Raw genomic sequence first — 8,183 nt, 5'->3', positions numbered from 1 at the left:
GGAATAAATACTTTTCACCATTCAGCGAACAATAGGCAACACGCTTATTATCATTAAGGGGTTCACTCAATAACACGCAGAAGCGTCAGACACGCCCACTGAATACTGCCCCCACTGAAGGGGCAGTATTATTCTGGAGATTTTCAATGTACAAATGTCAGGATATGTTGATCACACATACAGCCCATCAGGAGAATAGCAGGAGAATATCAGGACTTACACTTGTGTCTGAAAGCAGCTAGTGTGTGATCATTGATTACATTATAAAATGAGTCAATTTACGGGTAACGGGTATTTGTTCAATGGAAATTGTAGTATACTATGCATTCAAATCAATTATTCAAAAGCTTTTACTCTTATTCTGGGCTGAAAGGTGCATTGACATTTTAAAATGCATGGGAACTACCATTGTTAGTTGAAAATAATGATCAACATTGAGATTAAACATCTCTTCAAGTGTCCTGGCCAAGACAGGCAGCAGTAGCCTACAGTCACACATAGCATACACACAAAACATAAGAAAAATAAAACAACTAAAACAGTCCACAGGGGGGAGGGGGGATATGAATTCCCTAAGACATTTCGGGAGGTTCAAGGAAGAGGGTTATATTAAGTTTGAGCAAAAAAGTGTAAAGACATTTCGGGAGGCTCAAGGAGGAGGGTAATATTACATTTGAGCCACAAAGTGCGGACGGGCATGCTGTGTGTGTGTGTGTGAGCTGCAGGCTGCTTGGCACATGCGCACTGACCAACTTGAATAACTTGTCCGACAGGCCTGCTATTATATTGTAGTAAGATGTGCACACCTGTTGATGATTTGTAAAGTCTGCTGCTTTTATTGTTTTAGTCCTTGTGTTTATTGTATACATGTAAGGGATTTTTTTTCTGTTGTATTTGTTAATGAAGCATAATTGTAATAAACAACTCAGTTGATCCAACTGAATGTTCTCATGTTTTCAGCTGATGATCATTCTCGTTTTATTAGTTAATAATGCTTACATAAGTGCCTTAATAATAATAATAATAATATATTAATCAGAAATGATAAATAAAACAACTTATGTTTTTCCGATAATATTCTCTGATCTCCTCCCTTGGTTTAGGTTGGGGGGGGGGTGCCTCAGTGTTTCTGTGTCGGTTGTAGAAAGAAAACACAGACAGACGGCTGGACACACACTGTCTCTCTTTTTCTCTCCCCGTCTCTCTCTCTCCCCGTCTCTCTCTTTCTCTCTCTCCCCGTCTCTCTCTTTCTCTCTCTCCCCGTCTCTCTCTTTCTCTCTCTCCCCGTCTCCCTCTCCCCCGTCTCCCTCACACAGCCTTTGGCCGTGTTCTGTAAATATCCTAGAACACTCCGGGTGCTCCGGCGGGAGTCCGGGAGCTCTATATCTGAAGAATATCATATTATGCATAGATATCTATATCATATAATATATATTATCACGGCCAAAAGCTGTGTGAGCCTCCAGACGATATTCTGAATCTCAAACAACTAGGGCTGTAACGATCCACCAACTCATTATTCGGTTTGTATAACGATTTTTGACCCACAGTTCGATACATCCCACGAATTTTTAAAATTTAAAAAGCATTTTATTTAAACAACACTTATCAGTGGCGTAGCACAATTATCCGGGGCCCCCCTGCAGAGTCCAACCATAAGGCCCCTCCCACAAACCAACATAGGCCTACCACTCACTTTGCAGATTTAAGTGCAGAATTCCACATTCCTTGACTGGCTGCATTGTGCCCAAGATACATTTATGTTTACTCTGTATGAAATAATGAATATCATTATCAAAATAAATGTCAAAGAAGTGCTGTCTAATAAGTGTCCATATTAATTTGTGTCAATATTTGTTTATGTCTGTTAAAGGGGACATATCATACCACCAGGTGTGAGTGTCGTTAGCCATTACAAGCAGGTTTGAAAATGTGCAGCATTCTGACATCACAGGTGGGCGTGTCCACTTAGATGTGTGCTGGATAGATCAGCCTACCCGGTGGACTGAAGTAAACGTTGCTCATCTATCCGTCACGCAGCTAGGTGGACACGCCCAACTGTGATGTCACAATGCTGCGCATTTTGAAAACGGCTTGTAACGGCTAATCACACTCACACCTGGTGGAATGATATGTCCCCTTTAAGCAACTGTAGGTTCATTAGATACAAAAGGCTTATTTCTAGACAGAGAGAGGAAAAGAGAGAGAGCGAGAGACTATAATAAGTTCCACAGAGACCTTTCTATCATACAGTTATAAAGAAAATATCGCAGAATATCGCATGTACATAAAAGAAAATAAATAATTTAGGCTGGGCCTAAGGCTATATCGGGACAGGCAGGCAATAGCTTTTAACATGCCTAAACAGTGTCTCGCTAGCCTACTAATTCAGTTCCTTATTAATTCACATTGCAACATTGTTCATACATCATAATAAAAGAATAGGCCTATAACAAAACAAGGGGGACAATAAGACTAATCAGGCAGCCTGGCAAGGCTTTTCTGTGCATGAAGCCAATAATGTCCATATTATAGATGTAAAATACAAACTACGTGATGATACGGATACTATCCGTATCATCACGTAGTTTGTAGTTTGAGACTAACGTTAGAGGTGGCTAAATAGTTTGATATTATTTTCAGTTTGTAACTTAGATTTTTATAAAAAAAATAAATAAAAAATAAACATTTCTGTGATGAGAATTTTTTTTTTTTGTTGCAAATAAATAAGTGGGCACTGGGCGCAGTGTGGCGCCCCTAACACTGGGGCCCCATGCACCGCGTGATCTGCGGGGCTTCCCCGACGCCACTGATCGTGACCTCATAGCAGCCCGACACAGTGTAGCCTGCTGATAAATCCAAGGAAAAAGAAAAACACGACAAATAAACAAAGAGCAACAACGTCGAAGAAGGACGGCAAACTGTCATTTTCTTCAAAAAACAAAGCTTTCGCCGTTGTCCAGAAATACCTAGCGGGTAATGTGTTTGCGGAAGTGACTATCCTGTTGACCAATCAATGGACGGCGGTTGTAGCTTGAACTTACGGCACCCTTTTAGAAGTCTCAGTACCCCAACGGAGGAGTACTGTGAGATGAGTAAGGCTCATCACGGCTCAGTCCGGACCAAGCCCACCTTTGGCAGTGGAGACGCGAACCGTGCCGCACCTTTGCACACCGAACCGACCCGCATCCGCCGATGAAAACGTGCCATAATATATATTTGCATTTGGTGGGGCTGTCTTGAAACAGTGATCATGTGTCACAGCTTGTGCTGGAAGGTGACCCCAAACATCGAGATCAGACTCAGAACAGTCGGTGCAAAGCAGCTTTACTTCTTATAAACAGGTAGATAGAAACTACAACAAACAAGGAACTGACAAACTAGGGTATAAACTAGACAACTTAAATACGTGGAACACATGTGAACCGAATGACTCTGACAACCTCCCGCATGAGAGAGGGAGCTTGACCCCATGACCCTAGACTCTGGCCCTGTGGTGCTGGGCAGTCCTCTGAACCTCTGAACTGTGACATACATTCACACGCTCATACTAACAGGCCATATACGTCCTTGGAGCCTAGGGATGCGTCCGCTCCATGCAAGGAGCCATTCATTCACGTATCAATTCTGGAGATACAAGCAGGCCAGGGGTCTGAGAAACCCAGACACTCAAGGCCACAAAAACAAGTGTAGTGCCCACACTACACTTGTAGCCACAAGAGGTCAGCACCAAGCCACTAACCCACTTGTAATGCCCACACTCCACACATAGCCACAAGGGACAAGCGCCGAGTACACATACGGGCCTCAAGGAGGTGGGAGCTCAGCACCATGCTTAGCCAATCAGAGCACATTACGGAGGCCACGCCTGCCCAATATTAAAGTCACAACACATAGCCCAGGGGGGGAGAACGCTCCAGGAAGGGCATTCACGGATACCCAGCTAAGCGTACCTCCACGCGATCATATACAATTCCTCTGCTTTTGCTTCATAGATACCATAACGAACCTTTACCAAATAAAGTGAGTTACAAGCGATCCTGACGGGGCCACCTTTTTCCAAAAAGAACACGGCAGAACCCTGGGGTCATGAGACTTAGGCCAGATTCACCCCATTGCACGTAGTTAACACACACACACACACACACACACACGCACACGCACACGCACACGCACACACATACACACACACACACAAACAGACACAAACACACAAAGTCTAACCTGTAAAACACTTTCAGAAACACCACAGATCAAACCAGGAAACAGAACAGCAACAATAAGGTTGAAGTCATTCAAATAATCAGTGTATTAAAGTACGAGGACAATTTCTTTGAATTTATGAGTTTCAGAATCCTTTGATTGTCATCGCACACATGTGTGGAGACAATCAATGGTAATCTATAGCAACTCCTCTCAGTGAGCCAAAAGATTAAGTGCGAGATCAAATCACAAAATAAATACGTAGACCCAGTCACACAGTGAAGTGAACTGGTAATATTGTATTGCAAAAATGTTCACTTTTTCGTCAGCCACAGTGCACTTAGAGCAGTTCTGAATACACAATGTTGTCTGTCAGGCCGTCCTTGTGGTCTCCAACAAACACCCTTACACCTCTTGCACGCTTCCCTCTGCTAAAGGCAGTGTAGAGCTGCCCATGTGCAAACACACTTTGGGGCAGGAAGACTCCAACTCGATCATTTTCTTTCTATCTTCCAGGGAACAGACCAGGGAGACTAGGGCTGCTGCTGGCTGTGCTTCGCTGCACCTGTCCTCCACCCTCCACACACCTCCACCCAAAGCTCAACTCCACCTTAATGGTGTTGAAACGCAAGACGCAGTGCAGAGACAAGTATGTCTCCACTTCTCTGAGTCTTTCAGTCACTGTGGGGAAAGGGTGAGGTCTATTTATTACATAAAACTGGCACACATTATGGCCTGAATTGGATCGCCTGTTCATTTAATGATCACCTGGCAAGATATTTCAAATATTTATATTCAGTATTTGACCTTGCTTTGCCATAAGTTTCACAGTGCACAGTGCACGTTTTGAGTTGTTGGCCTAACTTGGACCCTAATATTATGTTTATAAACTCCCCCGCATAATAAAAGAACAGATATTGTTCTGCCCTCGAACTAACTTTATTGTAATTTAAACCTCTTGTCTTCATTGTGGAGGGGGTTATTTTTCATCGTGCTGAGTTATCCCTTCTGCGAATTTCAAAGTTGAAGCTTAATTTAAATTAGGGTGACGCCCAATAAAGCAAGGAAATTACCATCCGACTGACTAAAACATTTGTTGATTTGCTGTATTTACTTGTACTTTTACTTTCAATACGTCAGTACATATACTATCAGAAAATTACCTTTGATACTTAAGTGCAATTAATATCAGATACTTGAAGACTTTTACTCAAGTCATATTGTATTGGGTGCTTTTTAATTTTACCAGTGCCCTTTTCTGGGAAGATATCTACTTTTACTCAAGTATGGCTTTTAGGTTCTTCTTCCACCACCTGCTGTTGTTGTGTGTGTGCACGCTCACACACGTGTGTATCAAAGAGTGTGTGTCTGCCATTGAGTATAGATATACATATACTTCTATAAACAGACACGAGAGGACGAAGATTTCGGCAAACACTTTTATTTGATTTTATATAAATGAATTGGCAGTTGAATTGGCCCAGGTGAATTGAAACAAAGTGTTTACGTCCAACATCGGATGGGACCCGACCAGGTCCACATCGATGTGACATCACACTGGAGAGAAACCGCAGCTTGGTCCAAGCGCAGGTGAATTTAAACAAAGCATTACACACCTCAGTGTGATGTAACACCGATGAGGACTTGGTTGGGTCCCATCAGATGTTTGACTACTTTGTTTAAATTCACCCGGGCTCAGACAAAGCTGGGGTTTCACTCCTTCATGATGTCATATCGATGTCGACCTGGTCGGGTCACTTCAGTTGTTTGACGTACATACTTTGTCTGTACAATGGTGCCGTAATACATTATATTGTGCAGTTTTTTATTTTAGTTTTTAATATGCTATTTTTTTTTCTTTCTCCTTTCTTCTTTTCTTTTTTACTACCCACAATGGAACCGGGCAGCAAATGTTGAAAGGTCCTTCATTCTAAGTTTCAGCCACTTGCTGATCCGAGGCCTGAGGCCCTTCCCCTCAGCCTGCTTTGTGGCTTCCCCTTCCTCCTCAGCCTCAATGACCACATCCTGCTGTTCAGGGGTGTTCGGGGGGGCGTCGGTGGTGACGACGGCCTTGGTTTCATCCCAGGCCATCTTAATACGCCTGAAGGGGTTCTGGCTTGAAGGGCGGCCCAAAGGCTTCACCTCCTCCTGATCTGGCAGGGCGGTGGTAGCTGTTTCAACCCTCTGCTCTCTTAGTGCCCTCACCCGGACCCTCACGTTCCCCATGACCTGGGACAGGTCCTTTCTTGGGGCCCTGTCTGCTGTCAGAGACGGTGAGAGAGTCGCTCAGTCAATGTTTCGTGATTATGGTGACATATAAAACTCAAAAGATAAATGCAATGCAGCGAACTCACCAGGTTCCTCAGGGATCTGGCTTGGGTCCGGGGCGGTCTGGCCTGGGAAGGGGCTCCGGCCTGAAGGGCGGCCCAAAGGCCTCTCCTCTTCAAGCCGGGAGGTGGTTCCTGGTTCAGCCCTCTGCTTTTTGAGGCCCTTCACCCGGAACCTCAGGTTCCCCATGACCTGGGCCAGCTCCTTTGTGGGGGGCCTGTCTGGTAAACACACACACAAAAAGGCAAACACACACAAGCAGGTAAACACACACTCAGACACACACAAGAAGGTAAACACAACAATGCAGCCAGCTCACCAGGTACATTGGGGAGCTGGCTTGGATCCGGGGTCCGAGGGTCCTTGGGTCTGAGGCCCTTCACCCGTACCTTTAGGTTCCCCATGACCTGGGCCAGGTCCTTCCATAGTGGCTGCTGTGTGTTGCTGCTATGGGTTCTGTTTTAGTGACGGTGAATGTAAGAGGCGGTCAGTCAATGTTTTGTGATTATTCTGACGTATAACACGCACACACACACACACACACACACACACACACACACACACACACACACACACACACACACACACACACACACACACACACACACACACACACACACACCCAAGCAGGTAAACACAACAGTGTAATGAGCTCACAAGGTTCATCGGGGGTCTGGCCTTGGTCCGGGTTTGTCTGGCCTTGGTCCGGGTTGGTCTGGCCTTGGTCCGGGTTGGTCTGGCCTTGGTCCGAGTTGGTCTGGCCTTGGTCCGGGTTGGTCTGGCCTTGGTCCAGGTTGGTCTTGCCTTGGTCCGGGTTGGTCTGGCCTTGGTCCGGAGCGGTCTGGCCTTGGTCTGGGGCGGTCTGGCTCGCTTTCAGCCCTGACATCTCGCACTCTGCGACCAACTCCGGGTCATTCGCCTCCTCATTCGTCTCCATCCATCTGCTCACCGTCTAGGACACAAACACACGGCATCAGGAACTCATCTCATCTCATCTTCGTCCGCTTATCCGGGGTCGGGAAGCGGGGGGAGCAGCCAGCCACCCTTCTGAGAAAACTCATCTCGGCCGCTTGTACCCGTGATCTCGTCCTTTCGGTCATCACCCAACCCTCATGACCATAGGTGAGGATAGGAACGAAGATCGACCGGTAGGTCGAGAGCTTTGCCTTGCGGCTCAGCTATCTTTTCGTAACAACGGTGCGGTAAAGCGAACGCAATACCGCCCCCGCTGCTCCGATTCTCCGGCCAATCTCACGCTCCATAGTACCCTCACTCGCGAACAAGACCCCGAGGTACTTGAACTCCTTCACTTGGGCTAAGGACTCATTTTCTACCCGGAGTAAGCATTCCACCGGTTGCCTGCTAAGAGTCATGGCCTCAGATTTAGCGGTGCTGATCCTCATCCCAGCCTTTAGCATTTCTAGCTGAATCTCATCAATCCCTGGGGCTTTGCCACTGCGGAGATGTTTGACTATCTCAGTGACCTCCACCAGGGAAATTGACGACGAAACACCATCAACCTCGAGCTCTGCCTCCAACATAGAGGGCATGTTATTCGGATTCAGGAGTTCCTCAAAGTGTTCCTTCCAACGTCCGACGACCTCCTCAGTTGAGGTCAACAGCGTCCCATCATTACTGTACACTTTGGATGG

Source organism: Gadus morhua, chromosome 7 (genome assembly GCF_902167405.1).
Source record: "Gadus morhua chromosome 7, gadMor3.0, whole genome shotgun sequence".
In the NCBI taxonomy this organism is placed as follows: Eukaryota; Metazoa; Chordata; class Actinopteri; order Gadiformes; family Gadidae; genus Gadus; species Gadus morhua.
The sequence above is the reverse complement of the archived record's forward strand: the minus strand, read 5'-3'. Positions refer to the sequence as shown.